At 43.9% G+C, this 15,587-nt stretch overlaps 1 long non-coding RNA gene across 1 annotated transcript; it reads left to right on the top strand.

Moving 5' to 3' along the window:
• The first annotated feature begins 6,666 nt into the window (after positions 1-6,666).
• On the top strand, positions 6,667-12,513 carry LOC142907800 (uncharacterized). The gene is made up of 2 exons (XR_012931269.1): positions 6,667-7,978; positions 10,154-12,513. It is a non-coding gene; the product is annotated as an uncharacterized LOC142907800 (long non-coding RNA).
• The last annotated feature ends 3,074 nt before the right edge of the window (positions 12,514-15,587 follow it).

Genomic DNA, 15,587 nt, shown 5'->3' with positions numbered 1-15,587 from the left:
TATTCGATGGCTAGCCAAAAGTGTAGTCTATAGTGTAGTGTATAGCGTCGTGTATATTGGTGTAGTATAGTGTCGTGTATTTAAAATATAATTTGAAAGCGTGCGATGCGGTGACCATCTTTGTTCGATTGCTATCCAAAATCCGTTACTGCGATGATGACCGGAGTTCACGTGATGTTTTATGCTCTTTGACGAGATCAGCGAGGTATTGTGGTTCATTTGTGGCAAGCACTTTGTGTGTATAATGAGTGCGGTGTTAGCCACCCATCCCCTTCGTAGGCGTTACTCGCTACGAGTCTTTTTGTGTAATGTGGCTGTACTAACACATGCTGCGTGTGTGCATAGCAATGTCTGTGTGCTCCTATGTACGGGAGTGGTAGTTTAGCGATTAGTGTACGGCCCTAGGAACCCGGCGACCCGAGTTCCATTCCCGCTCACGGCCACCATCGGTGACTATTATCTGGACCAGTTTTGGGACTACGCTAGCTTGACTCAGCCTTTAATGAGCCTCTGCTGTGAAGCAAAAATATCAGCATTGGGGAGACAAAGGCGGCCGGGCAAGGTGTTGGCCATACACCTCCCCCTTCGTGTTTTGTGCTGGCCTCCGTAGGTGCTCACTACTCACTGCTCTTGCCCCAACACTCTGTTAGAGGCTACACGGGGGATCTGTATCTTTGCTGTTGTGTTTGCCTCTGGAAATGCTCCATGGGGCTCGTGGCATTTTGTATATGCGGAGTGTATTTGCTACATCATACTTCGCCACGCTGGTCATTGCCAGTTGGTGGTTAAATGGAGGGGAGATGAGGGAGCCATCACTTTTTCAGATCTAAATTCAGCATCTATGCTCTCCGTGGCCAGGAATCGAACTCATGTTCACACGTCGTGGCGTTGTCGATGTTGGGGAGACGTTGGTATTGTTATGTCAGAACGTTGCTGGTATTGATGTTACGTCATGTTGTGTTTTGATGTTGATAGGTTATATTACTAGTTCATAAAGCTGTCTTCGCCAGGCAAAATATTTCATTAAACATAATCATTTTGCTAGGTTTTGTTTACAACTTTTATCTATGATCGGACATGAAAAACTACTAAAAAAATTCCGCTAAAAAATGTAATTGTTGACAACTTTGATTCAACTTCTCATGTTAAAGCCGTACCCATCGGAAACTGCTCAATTTAAATATTCCATTATTTTTTTAGAAGAAAGAACAAAACATTTCTACATCATAAAATGTTTTTTTTTCATTAAAAACCACTTGAAACCGAAATATCTAAAAAAATATAAAAGAATGGTTCTCTATACTCTTTGGTTCTTTCGGTAAAGTCGCGTAGGTATTAAATGTCACTTATTTGATTTTATACCTACGTGACTTTACCGAAAGAACCAAAGAGTATGGATTCCTGCAGTCACGAAAGCTTCAAATCAAGAGTGGTTCTCACTAAAATTGGATTTGCTGTTTAATGCTCTATCAAAGTAAACAAACGCAATCTTATATTTTGAACGTTTTGTGAATGACATGCACAAACATGTTTATAGGGCACTTAAAAGCGATATTTGGGGGCCTTAAAATGAAAAATCTCGGATTTTAAGATTTATCTTCTGAAGTTTGTGTCATAAAAGCGACCTATGTACCAAATTGCAGCTTTCTACCTTGTCGGGAAGTACTCTAGAGGTGTTTTGAGACGTACATAGAGATTATGGTCTTAATTTATATTTAGTGTTGTTGATATGTTAATGATGGTGGTGTTATATTGTCATTTTATTGTTTCCGTTACATTATTGTTATTCTATCTTTGATGTATTATTGTTACCGATCTTTGTTGATGTTATACAGTTGGTGACGTTGACATTTTGTTTCATGTTTAATTGTTCTTGATATCGATGTGTTGACGCTGTGGACTTTGATGATAAGTCAAATTGTTGTTGTTGATGTCGATTGACCACTTATCCGATGCAAACTATGACTACGATGTTTTTTTTTTATTGTGCCAGGTAAAGTCCACTGAGCTATGTAGTTATTTTTCAGAAGCGACCTGGCCATCACAAATTACGGCTCAACAAAGTGGCTTATCACGTGGACATTCATAGGAATATCCAAATACTCTAAACGCACATCGACTCTTAATGTGTAGAGACAAAACCCGAGGACCCGGAGAAAAATCCACGTGACCACGGGGAGAGAGAGATACGCACACTCCAAATATACGGCAGGCGTTAGGGTCGGGATCGAGCCCACAATCTCCTGCATACCAAGCGAGGTAGTTAACATCTCATCACCGTGGCGCCAAACATTTCTGCTAACCACTCAACCTCTCTACCCCTCGTGACAAAACGCATTCACTTATCTTTGTAAATACCAGCAATATAACAGGATTCATATTACCGGAACATCCTTATAGCTGCGTTTTTACACAACTATAATGATATATTTGTATGGGGGGGGGGGGGGGGAGGGATTTATCTCTTAGGGTTCAGGCAGTTTGATGAGGGTAATTGACCTCATTTCTTTGTTTCTTTCGGGAAAGTCACGTAGGTGAATAAATAATGATTATTTATTTATTTGTATTTCATTTTAATTATATTTTTTTTCACCTAAAGAGAGTTATATTATTATTAATGTCTGAAACAAGGGTCTAAACATGTCCTTATGGACACCTGTGACAAAAAGAGTTTCATGGCTCATCGGATGTCCTCCTGCAGTGTAAATTATGATTCTGATTCTGAACCTGTGTTTGCATCTGTAGCCGGTCTGCCCTGCTGTACCCTCTTGTTCCGTTTTCGTGAATCGTTGCGAGGGGGGACAGGTCGGCTAAATAGACAGCAGTCAGAACAATAACAACAATAAAACTAAAAAAAGTTCTGAGACGATGATTCGATGTACTCTGCGTTGTGTTCTGTCTTCTGGAGAAGTAGTGGCAACTCCACATCAGCTGAGCCACCAGTGGTTTGTGGTGGTGGTTGTGAAACGGCAAAACTTTTTTCAAAAGTCGTCTTCAGAAGGGATATTTCCTATCTGCAATGAGGGCACAGACTAAATAATTAACCTGTCAGCAGTAACGACATCTTGTCCAGCTGCGGCTGGACGAAGTACGTGTGAAGCTAATGGAGTGACGTGACAGTGGCGGTATTAACATGGGCAGCAGCAGTACCGAGTGTAGAAAGTTATCACTGAAGGCCTATGAAACAGAAGTTTCTAGGGCCTACAAGAACATTCATCCGGGCCTGAGCTAATGTCAAATGTGCAGTTCACCAGCACGAAGTCCGCGCAAATCTGAATTGGGGACGTGGCTCGTACTCTGCTTTGCACGTGGGGGGCTCGTGGTCCAATCGCTGATCACTCTTGGTATTCACTTAAATAATAAAATAAAACACCCGCCTACCCCTAACTATGAGCAGAGTGCACACTTATACGTGTGATTAATCACAGGTGAGCTCATACCCGGCTACACTTTCATTGAAAGTGTTTTTTTTAAAGCGTGGCTTTTTGCTGATGTGCAGTGAACGTGGGGTGCCGCAGTGACGAGATGTTATCCCCCTTGCCTGGTATGCAGGAGGTCGTGGGTTCGATCCCGACTAACGATACCCGTTGTATATGTAGTGGGTTCACTTTGAGCACAATAACTCAGGAGGCAACACGTTTATTCTACAAACACAACGGGGTAACTACATAACCGGTACTACCACTGGATAACTACATAACCGGTAACTACCACGGCATAACTACATAACCGGTAACCAGCACGGGATAACTACATAACCGGTAAGTACCACGGGATAACTACATAACCGGTAACTAGCACGGGATAACTACATAACTTGTAACTACCACGGGATAACTACATAACCGGTAACCACCATGGGATAACTACATAACCGGTAACTACCACGGGATAACTACATAACCGGTAACTACCACGGGATAACTACATAACTGGTAACTACCACGGGATAACTACATAACCGGTAACCACCACGGGATAACTACATAACCGGTAACTACCACGGGATAACTACATAACCGGTAACTACCACGGGATAACTACATAACCGGTAACCACCACGGGATAACTACATAACCGGTAACTACCACGGGATAACTACATAACCGGTAACCACCACGGGATAACTACATAACCGGTAACTACCACGGGATAACTACGTAACCGGTAACCACCACGGGATAACTACATAAACGGGTCAGGTCAGTCGGCACACTGCCTGACCCACGATGCTGAGCACAAAGACCGAAGACCCAGGGGAAGACGTAGCACGGCGGGTTCCACTCCAGCAGACAGCCCCGATGCAGCCTCGGGACCTCCCTTTTATACCTCCCAGCGTGGCCTGGCTCCGCCCTCGGCCACACCCCCTTCTGGAACCTACCAGAAGGTTCTGGGCCATACACCTTTGGCCCACTTCCCTTACCTGGCCTAGCACATGCCCTTGCCACTCGACAGGGATGCTACGTCCTCAGATGCCCTCTCCCTGCCAGTCACCAGAACTATGCACCCTAGGGACCCTTTACATGACATTGCATATCCTGCTGGCAGAGAGGGCTACTTCACTCCCAGTTCCCCTTTCTATCAGTAACTGGCACTCGGTTCTGTAGTGACCCATTATATGTCACTACATATATTTCAAGTTTGCATCTCTTTCTTTCTCTCTTCCTGTCTCCGGGGTCCTCCGGTATTTCCTTCCAAATTTAGAATCAACATGCCATATAGATTATTTAGCTTCTATAAATGTCCACATGACAAGCCACTTAGGTTGAACTGCTATCATTTGTGATGGCCAGGTGAGCTCACACCGGGCTACACATCACAGCCACTCCTGGGTCAGGGGACCGCACCTCTGAGAACCACTGCGCTAGAGGAACAGACACACGGGCAGCGGTCATGCAGAGCAATGTCGTTCTCCTGCACCAGTCCCTGGAGACAAGAACACAATGCAACGCCAGCGAGCACCGACTGTTTCATGCTATGCCTATGTGTATCTATGTTGAACTTATTTCTCACCGTAATAATATTTATTATTGCATCCCATAACGCTGCACATCTATTATCCAGTTCCGTACAAAAATACGAAAATAAAACCCAACTGCTTATAAAAAAGTTAATACGTAAATAACGAGAAAAAATGCACATAACAAGAAACATTATTCGTTTTCAATGTAGTACAGTGCTGTAGTGGAGTGTATAATCACGTAATGTATAATAGTGTAGTGTGTTGTGTAAAGTAGTGCAGTGTATAGAGTGCAGTATGTAGTGTAAAGTGTAGTGTATAGTAGTGTAGTGTATTGTAGTGTAAAGTGACTATAACTGGTGACAACGGGACCCTGTGTGTTGTGCTTGCTCCTACCTTGCCCTGTCCTCATCCCCGTCTCTTGTAACCCGCCCTAGGAGCTCCCAACCATGAACCACCGCGAATCCGCATTCATCGTAACGGTAATGGTGGTGGCAGTGCACGTGATGAACTCAGGTAAGAAAGATGGAGTGGAACGTTGGTAAACAACATAATTCAGCATGCGTGTGTGCGTGCTCTCCATTGTGCGCTCCTTCGGTTGTTTAAAATTGCGATCGTAATGGTCGCGCCCAGGGCCGGATTATCCTAGTAGTAAAAGCTGCTACGTATGCTCCGCGCTAAATGCTTTCAAGCATTCAATTCCAGTTCAGTGATTCTACACTTGCTCTATAACTATAGTACTATACTGCCTTCAACTTTTATGAACGACTGGGTGTTTAAGGTTAGCGATTTGTTGTATTATCTGGCTGTATTGCAAATACAATTACTTTACTATGCAAGTAAAACATTTGTGTTTTAATATTTACGGTTTTTTTAGGGCCCCCCACGAGGTTAATACGGCACAGGTCGCACCCATACCACTGTGGCTAGGATATGTTAACTGCCTCGTCTGGTATGCAGGGTTGTCGTGGGTTCGATCCCGACACTGATGTCTGCTATATAATTGGAGTTTGCATGTCTCTCTCTCTCTCAGGGCCGGCCCTAGACTAGCTACCAGCAACTGGCGCCCGAGGCAAACCATGCAATCAGCGCCCCCACCCCCAAACTCCAAGGAAATGTTAACTACCTCGCCTGGAATGCAGGAGGTCGTCGGTTCAATTCAGACCCTGACGCCTGCTGTATATTTGAAATGTGCATGTGGTTGGCCTTACCTGTTAAAATCATATCTAAAAACACATCTCAGGCTCCATAGTCCGCGGTGAGACCACGAGGCTTGCATAGCGGCTCGATCATTTTGTGCGATATGCAGGAGTTGTGTCGTCCGTGTCACTCATAGCAACCACGCGCATTTTGATGTGGGGCATGGGTTGTGAGTTAGAAATAAGCTACACACACCTAATAAGTTCCGTTCAGTAATAGCGTTATTCGTGTCCGCTGTAGATTAATGATACAGCATTATTCATATCAATACGTTTGTGATTAAAATAAGCCGAGTTAAGAGTGGTGGTAGAGTTGTTGTATGTACGTGTGTATGTATGTTGCACCTATTTCGCACCTTATGTAGTCAACCGTCCCAATCGGAGGTGAGGGGGAAGAACAAACGAAATGCAAAAATCAGTTAAGAAGAAATGAGTTGTGAATATAAATCATGTCAAAGTGCACAGCTCAAGCAGCTTACCAATATCGGAAGGAAGAGCATTCCTGACGGCCCCAGAAGCACATCTGAAAGTGCATGATGTGGTGACCATCTTTGTTCGATGGAGAGCCAAAAGCTGCCACTGCGAGGATGACGGAGTTTGCGTGATAGTTTATGCTCCTTGACGAGATCAGCAAGGTATTGTGGTTCATTTGTGGCAAGCGCAGTGTGTGTAATGAGTACTCGGCGAACACTGGGACTGACAGTGGCATCAACGGCATTGGCAGTGACGGCCTCCTCAACCGCGCGTGACCCTTTTATGTCTTCAATCGTTTCCCCCAATTATGTTATCAACAATATCACGAGATACGCAACCTCACAGCTACCGCTAAAATCCCCCTTGAAAGAACATCTCACCCTCACAATAGGGGGCAGCACTTCTCCACCCACTCTGCCACCCAGAGTAATGTTTGTCAGTAAACCTTCTCTCGATCCGCGAGCGTGATAGTTCTTGAAAATTGCTCGAAATTCAGAATTTTGCGAATCCAGAAACATTTGTTCCATTTGGGGGGAAATGGGGGGGAATGCTCCTGTTACAAGTGAACATTGAGTGAGAAATTGGAAAAGTTTAATAACAATGGCTAAAATAAATAATAAACCGCACAACACATTTTTTAAATTACCTTTAACGATGATTATTTTGATTTGACAATGATTCATAAAATGTATAACCGAGTAAACTGTAAGTATGTAAAGTAACAAATGCACAATAGCGAGTTCAGGACAAAGCGGGCAGCCCATAGAGGGCTCACCTCATCTTCACAGCGGACCGTTTCAAATGTAGTTAAACTATATTATTTTATTATGTTTTATTTTATTTATTATATTATTTCCCTTCTAAGTGACTTTACCGAAAGAACCAAGAATATGAATCACTGCAGTCACGGAAGCTTTAAATTGTAGTAAAACTCTGCGGTCTGTCGGGACTTTCATAGAACTCTCGAATACTGAAGTTTAGCAGGTTCGCGAATAGGGAATTAGTATGCATTTAGTAACTTGCGAATATGCGAAACTAGAAATTTCCATAAGCTTGCGCATACGGAGGGTTGTACTCAATTCATTTCCCAGAGATGAGATTTTGAAAAGGTATCCGTGTATGTGTGGAGATGGCATGGTTTTTTGATGCTTCCAGGCTGCTCATATCCAGCTATTAAAGTTCAATGATGGTGGTCTCTGCATTCGTTTTGCACATCTTTCTTTATGTAGCAAAAAGCCCCATTCAGCACATGGCGGCTGTTGAAGGCGAAGATGTGCTCCTTAACTGTTCAACATCGTCCACAATATACCGAGTGCGATGGAGATATGGACAGTCTAACACAACGGTGAGTATTGTATTATCCCTGATTACACATGGTATTACCGATTTAGCACATTTTAGGGATTATCAGCCCAATGCAATATCCGTCTGTATTGCTACACACAGTGTGAATATCACTCGTACAGAATGTGCCGTATTTAAAATAATGTTAAGAAATACATTACAAGTAAACGGTCTTAGGTCGAAGTTCCTTTTAGAGATCTCTCTCGTTAGTCTAAGCCCGTACTTCTTAACCTTTACTGCACCCCTGCTTCTCAATCGTTAAACATGTTTCATGTTCATAAATACATAGGTTTGATTAAACAAAGTAGTTGTAATTACGTACCCGTGCCTAATTTGTCTGTCAATGATTTACCTTCGAAAACAATCTGGCCATGTCTCACACTCCTAGAAAGGGCATCTCGCACCCACATGGGGTGCATGCTCCCCAGGTTAAGAACCACTTGTCTAAGCTGCCCAGAGACCCCATTCAGAGATGGGGTGCATGCTCCCCAGGTTAAGAACCACTAGTCTAAGCTGTCCAGAGACCCCATTCAGAGATGGGGTGCATGCTCCCCAGGTTAAGAACCACTTGTTTAAGCTGTCCAGAGACCCCATTCAGAGATGGGGGTCCGTCAGCAATCTTAACACAAACTCTGTGGCTCTTCGGCAGCAGCTGGTGGTACGGACATCAAAATGGGTTGACCTCCAACTTCCTTTGGCCTCAATTATAGCGAGGCAGGGTTACTTCTCGTGAGACTAAATATCAGCTACCTCCTGTTTGCCAGGGCTGGTGGGGGGGCAGTGATGGGTGCAGTTATCTGTATGTGTGTAGTGTATAGTAGTGTAATGTATAGTAGTGTAGTGTATAGTAGTGTAGTGTATAGTGTAGTATATAGTAGTGTAGTGTATAATAGTGTAGTGTATAGTAGTGTAGTATACAGTAGTGTAGTGTATAGTAGTGGTGTATAGTAGTGTAGTGTATAGTAGTGTAGTGTATAGTCGTGTAGTGTATAGTCGTGTAGTGTATAGTGTAGTATATAGTAGTGTAGTGTATAATAGTGTAGTGTATAGTAGTGTAGTATACAGTAGTGTAGTGTATAGTAGTGTAGTTTATAGTATTGTAGTGTATAGTAGTGTAGTGTATAGTAGTGTAGTGTATAGTAGTGTAGTGTATCGTTGTGTAGTATATACTGGTGTAGGGTAGTGTATAGTATACCATGTATGTGTGTTGAACTTCTTTGGCACCGTACATAGCCAACCACACTAACTGGAAGTACAGGGGGGAAACAAACTAAAACACGACAAGAAATTAGTTGTCATTTAGCTGCAGCTGTGTTTGGTTGTTGTTGTAACGACATCTGTGAAGAAGACCCAATAGCGCATCGTATTCCTACAGATTAAATAAATGTTCTGATTTTGTTTTTAATGTTGCTGGCTATAAAATAAAACGTTAATCTTTCGTGCGACGCTTTGGCATCGCCCTTAATGTCAATCCTAGATTAGAGGAGTGATTGTCTCTTGTAATTAGCTCAGCTTTCTACAAGTTCAGAAATATAGCCTGATATGCCCCTTTGAAATAGTAGCGGTGTAGAGATTCTGTGTCATGCGCTACTATAACCTCTAGGATTCCCGATTGAAAACCGCTGTTTGCTGGACTGCCCGAATAGCTTCTTTGTTGTCTCCAGCTTGTGCAAGATGCGGGCTGCTAGGGGTTCTTAGTGGACAAGGTGAATTGAGATCAAACATCCCCCAGTGCTCAGAGTTCTGCAATTCGCTACCGGGTCCCCCATTTTGGGTTTCAGTCAAAATCCTTTTGTTAACGCAAGGGGATTTATTTTGCTGTGAGATGCGCTATGTAAAAGAAGATACATTCAAATTCTACCAATGTTTTAGAAGCGTTAAATACTAATACATATGGAAACTAATATAGTTGCGCAAATCTAAAAAAATAAGTTGTCGATTTAACCCCAATCCTTAAAAAATATACGGATGAAATATATTGTTTGACGTAATTCGAAAATAATTTCCATAATACGTTTTAACTGGTTCAATATAAATATAACAGCAGATTTTCAATAGAGTTCATCTGCATAGTTTTTTGGAGAGTGCAATGTCAGCCAACTGGTATAAATATACAAACACTAATGTGCAACAATTAAAACCAATTGCTGAACGTGTAATGTATCTTGTTCCACAGATATTATATTGTAACATTCAATCTATCACATCCTGCAACCCACTTCTCTGCTACGTGGTTTTCTCTGGGAACCTGAGCAGTGGAAATGGCTCCATCACTCTGATTTTAGTCCCAGCGAACGCGAGTGGAATGTACCGCTGTTTTCTGGAAACAACCACAGCTGATCGTCATGAGATGGTTTACAATTTGACAGTAACTTCTCAAGGTAATGCCACAAAGCTTGAAATGTAATGAAACGTCTACATATATAAATTCATATTAACCATTCACTCGATGTAAATAAACTACACACGTTGTGGTTTAAGTTTGTAACAATTATAGTGGTGCATCGATTAATGTCTGAACATCACAAAACATTCATATTATGTGTGTAAACAAGAATCGATTATATACCTGCATGCCTGTGTTCTATGTATTCAGCTCATTTTTCTCCGAAAATACTAGAGGCCGCTTCATTCACAACAATGTAAAGAAAATAGATTCCAGAATAAAATCACAATCCTTGAATCGCAACAATGCATGATACTATTAATCTTAATCATAACAAATGTGTTTTTTCTCTCTCCCAATGTTAACTCAGATGCACTGTAAAATCTCAAACTAGCTCAGGCAGCTTGGCACCAAAGGTTAAATCCTTGCTTGGGGAGGGGAACTCAGCCATCATTCTTCAAAGGGTTGACTAAATGAGAACTACTTTGTGGGGAAATAAATTAATATTTATATATTTTTAAGGAGGGCCACAGTGGCGAGATGTTATCTTCGTCGAAGGTTAAATCTTGACCCTGACACCTGCTGCTGTATATTTGGAGTTTGCGTCCCTCCAATCTCCGTGGTCGCTTCGATTTTTCTCCGGGTACCTCCACATGCAAATCAACATCACACGTTTAGATAACTGGCTGCTATAAATTCCCAAGTGATGAGCCCCTTTGTTGAGCTATCATTTATGGCCAAGTCACTTATGTAAAAAAAGAGCTACATAGCTTAGTGGAGCCTGACCTGGTAAAATACAAAATAATACTCTTTGGTTCTTTCGGTAAAGTCACGTAGGTAGAAAAAAGTAATAGATCACGATGTTTCGATTGTGTTGCGATCAAAACGTCGTGATCTATTATATTTTTCTACCTACGTGACTTTAGCGAAAGAACCAAAAATATGGATTCCTGCAGTCACAAAAGCTTCAAATCAAGATTATTTATTTTATTTTATTATGTTATGTGCCAGAATAGGTGGCAGGTGGCTCCAGAGCCACAACATTCACTTACCGGGATGTCAAGCGATAGCTAAATAGAGAAATTCCGTTGACTGCATACTTATTAACTCTTGATGGAAAACTCTGTCAAATCGCAGAGCGTCTGTAGCCTGGAGTTTGATACAGACCATTGCTAATTTATCACAACCAGCTTAAACGATTGTCCAACAAGAGGTCTCCTATAACGCCCAAGCTATAATATAGAAAAACAAGTCCTCAACATTGACAACCAATTCACGACTCTTTCAAAATGAGCAACTGACAGACTGGGACCCAGTTTCTTCTCGACTCTGTAGAACAACGGCGCAAAAAAAAACGCAAAACACGACTACAAGTCTTCACGAACGACATCACGAAGAACCGAGGGCAAAGCAAGACTCAGATCTGGGACGGCCGCCATCAGTGGTCAAGATGAGAAAGCTGCAGCGACATGGGAGCGGTGACTCTCTCAGATGGGTAACAAAGCGAGCCATTCCCTTTTACCCACTTCGGGCATCTGTAGCTGGAGCCTACCGCAATTCGCTCCTGCCACACTTATGATGCTAAGTGGCCACCTAGGTCAGTGAGGTGAATAGCTTGCTGGGGGGGGGGGGCAGGAGGGGTCAAATGGACGATGCACATGGCGGTTCTTTGCCCTCGCGACTGCTCCCCGTTTGCCCTTGTAGAGAGGCTGGGATGATGATCTCACCATCGAACAAAGACAGTCGTATATATGCACGTATGTGGAACTTATTTTGCACCGTGCATTACCAACCGTGTTAACTGGAGGTGCGGAATGGAGGTAAAACCGCATCGTGCAGCGCTTTCAGATGCGGCCGCTGCTCCTTCTGCAGGGCCCCTCCGAAACGCCCTCCCTCTCCTCCCTCCCACCTTTGTTTATGAAACGTCTGCGCGATCTAGCCCACATCAGCTTGATAATATAATATTGGTCGCGGAAGCCTACGACGTGTTGAATCAAAGTACTATCGTGCACACGCAAATGGGTAGATTGTTTAAAGCTTACCAATGCACATTCGTCCTTGAAAGTGTTTAATCAGCAGTACGGATCCTGTACGGTATCTTCCAGAACAAAACACTACTTGCGATTATGCAATTAATGCTTTTTTTGCTCTGGCGTGTTCCTTAAACGTTTGTACACCACTTTTATACGTTTTATATTTTTCACAATTCGGTAAGCCCCTAATAGCAACATATCATTTTGCTGAAGCTTCGTCCCTGTAGGATCATATTTACAAGGGTCGTCGTGTTACAGACAGACAGCCAGAAAGGACTTATGCATTATCACCTTCGTCGTCAATTGTAGAAAGGTTAATCTAAACTAATTTTAAACTATTTTTAACCAGGTATGGCCCACTGTGTTACTTAATAATATGCCAACCAAAGAGTAACAGTTAGATTAGACTATGGGGAGACACAAGAATTTGACATTGGGAAAGGAGTAAGACAGGGCTGTATACTGTCTCCTTACCTATCCAATTTGTACAGCAAGCGTATTTTGTGAGAGGCAGGCCTAGATTCCATTGAAGCACGCGTGAAGATTATAGACGGAAGAATAAACAACGTAAGATTTAAATTTCGATTTAAAGCTTTCGTGACTGCAACGATTTATCTTCTTTGGTTCTTTCGGTAAAGTCACATAGAATGAGAATAAAATAATAAATTGATAAAATAAAATAACAGAATAATATTCTCACGACGTTTCGGCCACAACACAAGTGGCCTTCATCAGGTGAAGGGACGAGACTGTCTGGAGGACAGCGCTGGAGTGAAAAAGCCACGCTCAGATCACGACCTTTAAGCTGTGTGAGAAGAAACAAAGCGCCTTGACAATGGAATTAGCATATAATTTAGCAGAAATGGCTGAGTGATTAGCTTGTGACTGGTTACAGAAATGGCTATGTTAGAGTTAAAGCATACACATCCGCAAAGGCACCCCTTGACAAAGGAATTAACATAGAATTTAGCATTGAAATAGCTAAGTTAAAGTGTACACATCCGCAGAGGCACCCCTTGACAAAGGAATTAGCATAGAATTTAGCATTGAAATAGCTTGTAACTGGTCACAGAAATAGCTATGTTAAAGTCAGAGCATATACATTCCCCGAGGCACCTAGTACAAATCAAACAGGATAATTTAGCATTGAAATAACTGAGTGATTAGCTTGTGACTGGTCACAGAAATGGCTATGTTGAAGTCAAGGCCTACACATCTGAGCTATGCACAGTAACTGGGTATATAGTGAACCAATAAAAAACTAAAATATAAATTACCTCAATGTTATCAATAAACTCTATATTCTCCAATCAGCTAAGCTACCAACAATAATTCGTTATATATCACAATGCTATATGGCGAAAAAATGGGTGGATTCTTACCCTCAACTTTAACAACACGGATAGCTACGGGTCCCGTTCAGACGGACGAGTTCATCCATGGTCGGTACAGAGGAGCGGGAGAGAGACAGCTGCGAGGCGCTGTTATACTCCATGTTGTAAACCATACCATTAACCGTGGTGTGAGAGCTATTAAGAGTCAATGCTGGCGAAAAAGCTGCGGTCTGAAGGTCATCGTAAAATACAATTAATTAAGAAAGGAAATGGTTTAAAACATCTTTCCAATGGTTACTAAGCCAGAATCCATCTTCTCGGTTGAAATTGTCTCTGTGCTTGTGTAGTGGGTTCCAGGACACGGAGACGGCAGAATAGAAGCAGCACTATTTATTTAAACCTTAACAAGGGTTACACTAGAAGGGGTAGCGGCCCCTCCACCCGTATAACTCAGGAACACACCCCAGGCTCTCTAGCCTAAGCTCTAGGCTCCCAGTTCCTCCTGGTAGGGCTCTAAGGGAGGCTATCAGATCCGGCCCTGGTTAGGCACAGATCTCGGCACCCCGCCGACCAGACCGGCCCTTAGAAGGACTCTGACTCTGGGGCTCTGGGGCCGCACCACTGGCTTGCTGTGCCGGCCCTGAAAAGGGCAGCGGTCACAGGAGTTCCAAGGTCTCACCTAGCTGGCCTTCTTTCTTCACTGGTTGCTTCAGCCTCGGGCCCCACACTCTGCCCCGAGCTCCCTGGCTCCCCGCACTTTATACCCACTGGAGCCTTAGCGGACGTTGTTGTAGCCACCAAGGTGTGGGTGAACCACACCTTCCCGTGCCATGTGTTTATTCCCCATAGCACCCCTACATCACCCCCTCCCATGTAACCCGCAGCCGTCCCGGCTGCAACAATACTCGAACAATAAACACAACAAACCCCCACCCGTGCGTGCCTCATAAGAACGAACACCCCAATAAATAACCCAACCCACCTATACAAAATTACACTATATACACATATACATTGTACCCCCCCCCCCCCCATCAACGCAGCAAGAAAACTTAACAGTGAACAACAAGAGTAACAAGAACCATTATTACAACAAGCGGCACGTTTTTGCGCGAGTCCGTTTTGCGGGTCCATCGTAGGGGGAGGGTCCGGTCGGCCCGGCAGTGGGCACCGGCTGTGCAGGTGCACCGTCTTCCGTCACCCCGGAAGGGCAAACTCCGTCCCCACCGGGTGGCGCAGGCGCGCTGGAAGCCGTCATTCTTGAGGCGCCTGAAGGTGGAACAGTTAGCGAAGCAACAAGGGCAAGTGACGAAGACGCCGTCCGGGAGTCAGCGGACACATCACATGCTCGGCCTGTGTAATGTGGTGGAGGGACGCGCGGTGCCACAAACGGCTTCAGACGCGAGGGGTGTACGTACCAGCGGCGTTTCTCCCACTGGATACGAACGCACTGCGGCCGCATAACCTTCACAATAACCACAGGGCCCCTCCAAGGCCGCAACAATTTCGCCGAGGTCGCCAACGGCACCTGAGGGCAGTGCAGCCAGGCTTGATCGCCTGGCTTCCACGCATGTGTGCGTGATTGGCGCGATCGCAACCTCTCGTTGGCCTTCTGCCGAGAGGAAGAGTTTTGGGCCGCTGCCTCCCGCGCCTCGGTCAACCTCAGGATATTAAATTTAACGTGGTCGGCCAATTTCGATTTTCTGCTGGTTTCCGAGACGCGGAGCTGAGTCGCAATTGGTGGGTCAACGTCGCGACCGTACATCAAAAAGAACGGCGAGAAGCCGGTTGCCACGTGAGGAGCCATTCTATAGGCGGCCAAAACCCCCGGAATGTGAAGGTCCCAATCGGTCTGGG

The sequence above is a fragment of the Petromyzon marinus genome, chromosome 83 (genome assembly GCF_048934315.1).
Source record: "Petromyzon marinus isolate PM22_M1 ecotype Great Lakes invasive population chromosome 83, UKy_Petmar_22M1.pri1.0, whole genome shotgun sequence".
In the NCBI taxonomy this organism is placed as follows: Eukaryota; Metazoa; Chordata; class Hyperoartia; order Petromyzontiformes; family Petromyzontidae; genus Petromyzon; species Petromyzon marinus.
Note: the sequence above shows the minus strand (reverse complement) of the source record. Positions and strands in the feature narration are given on the sequence as shown.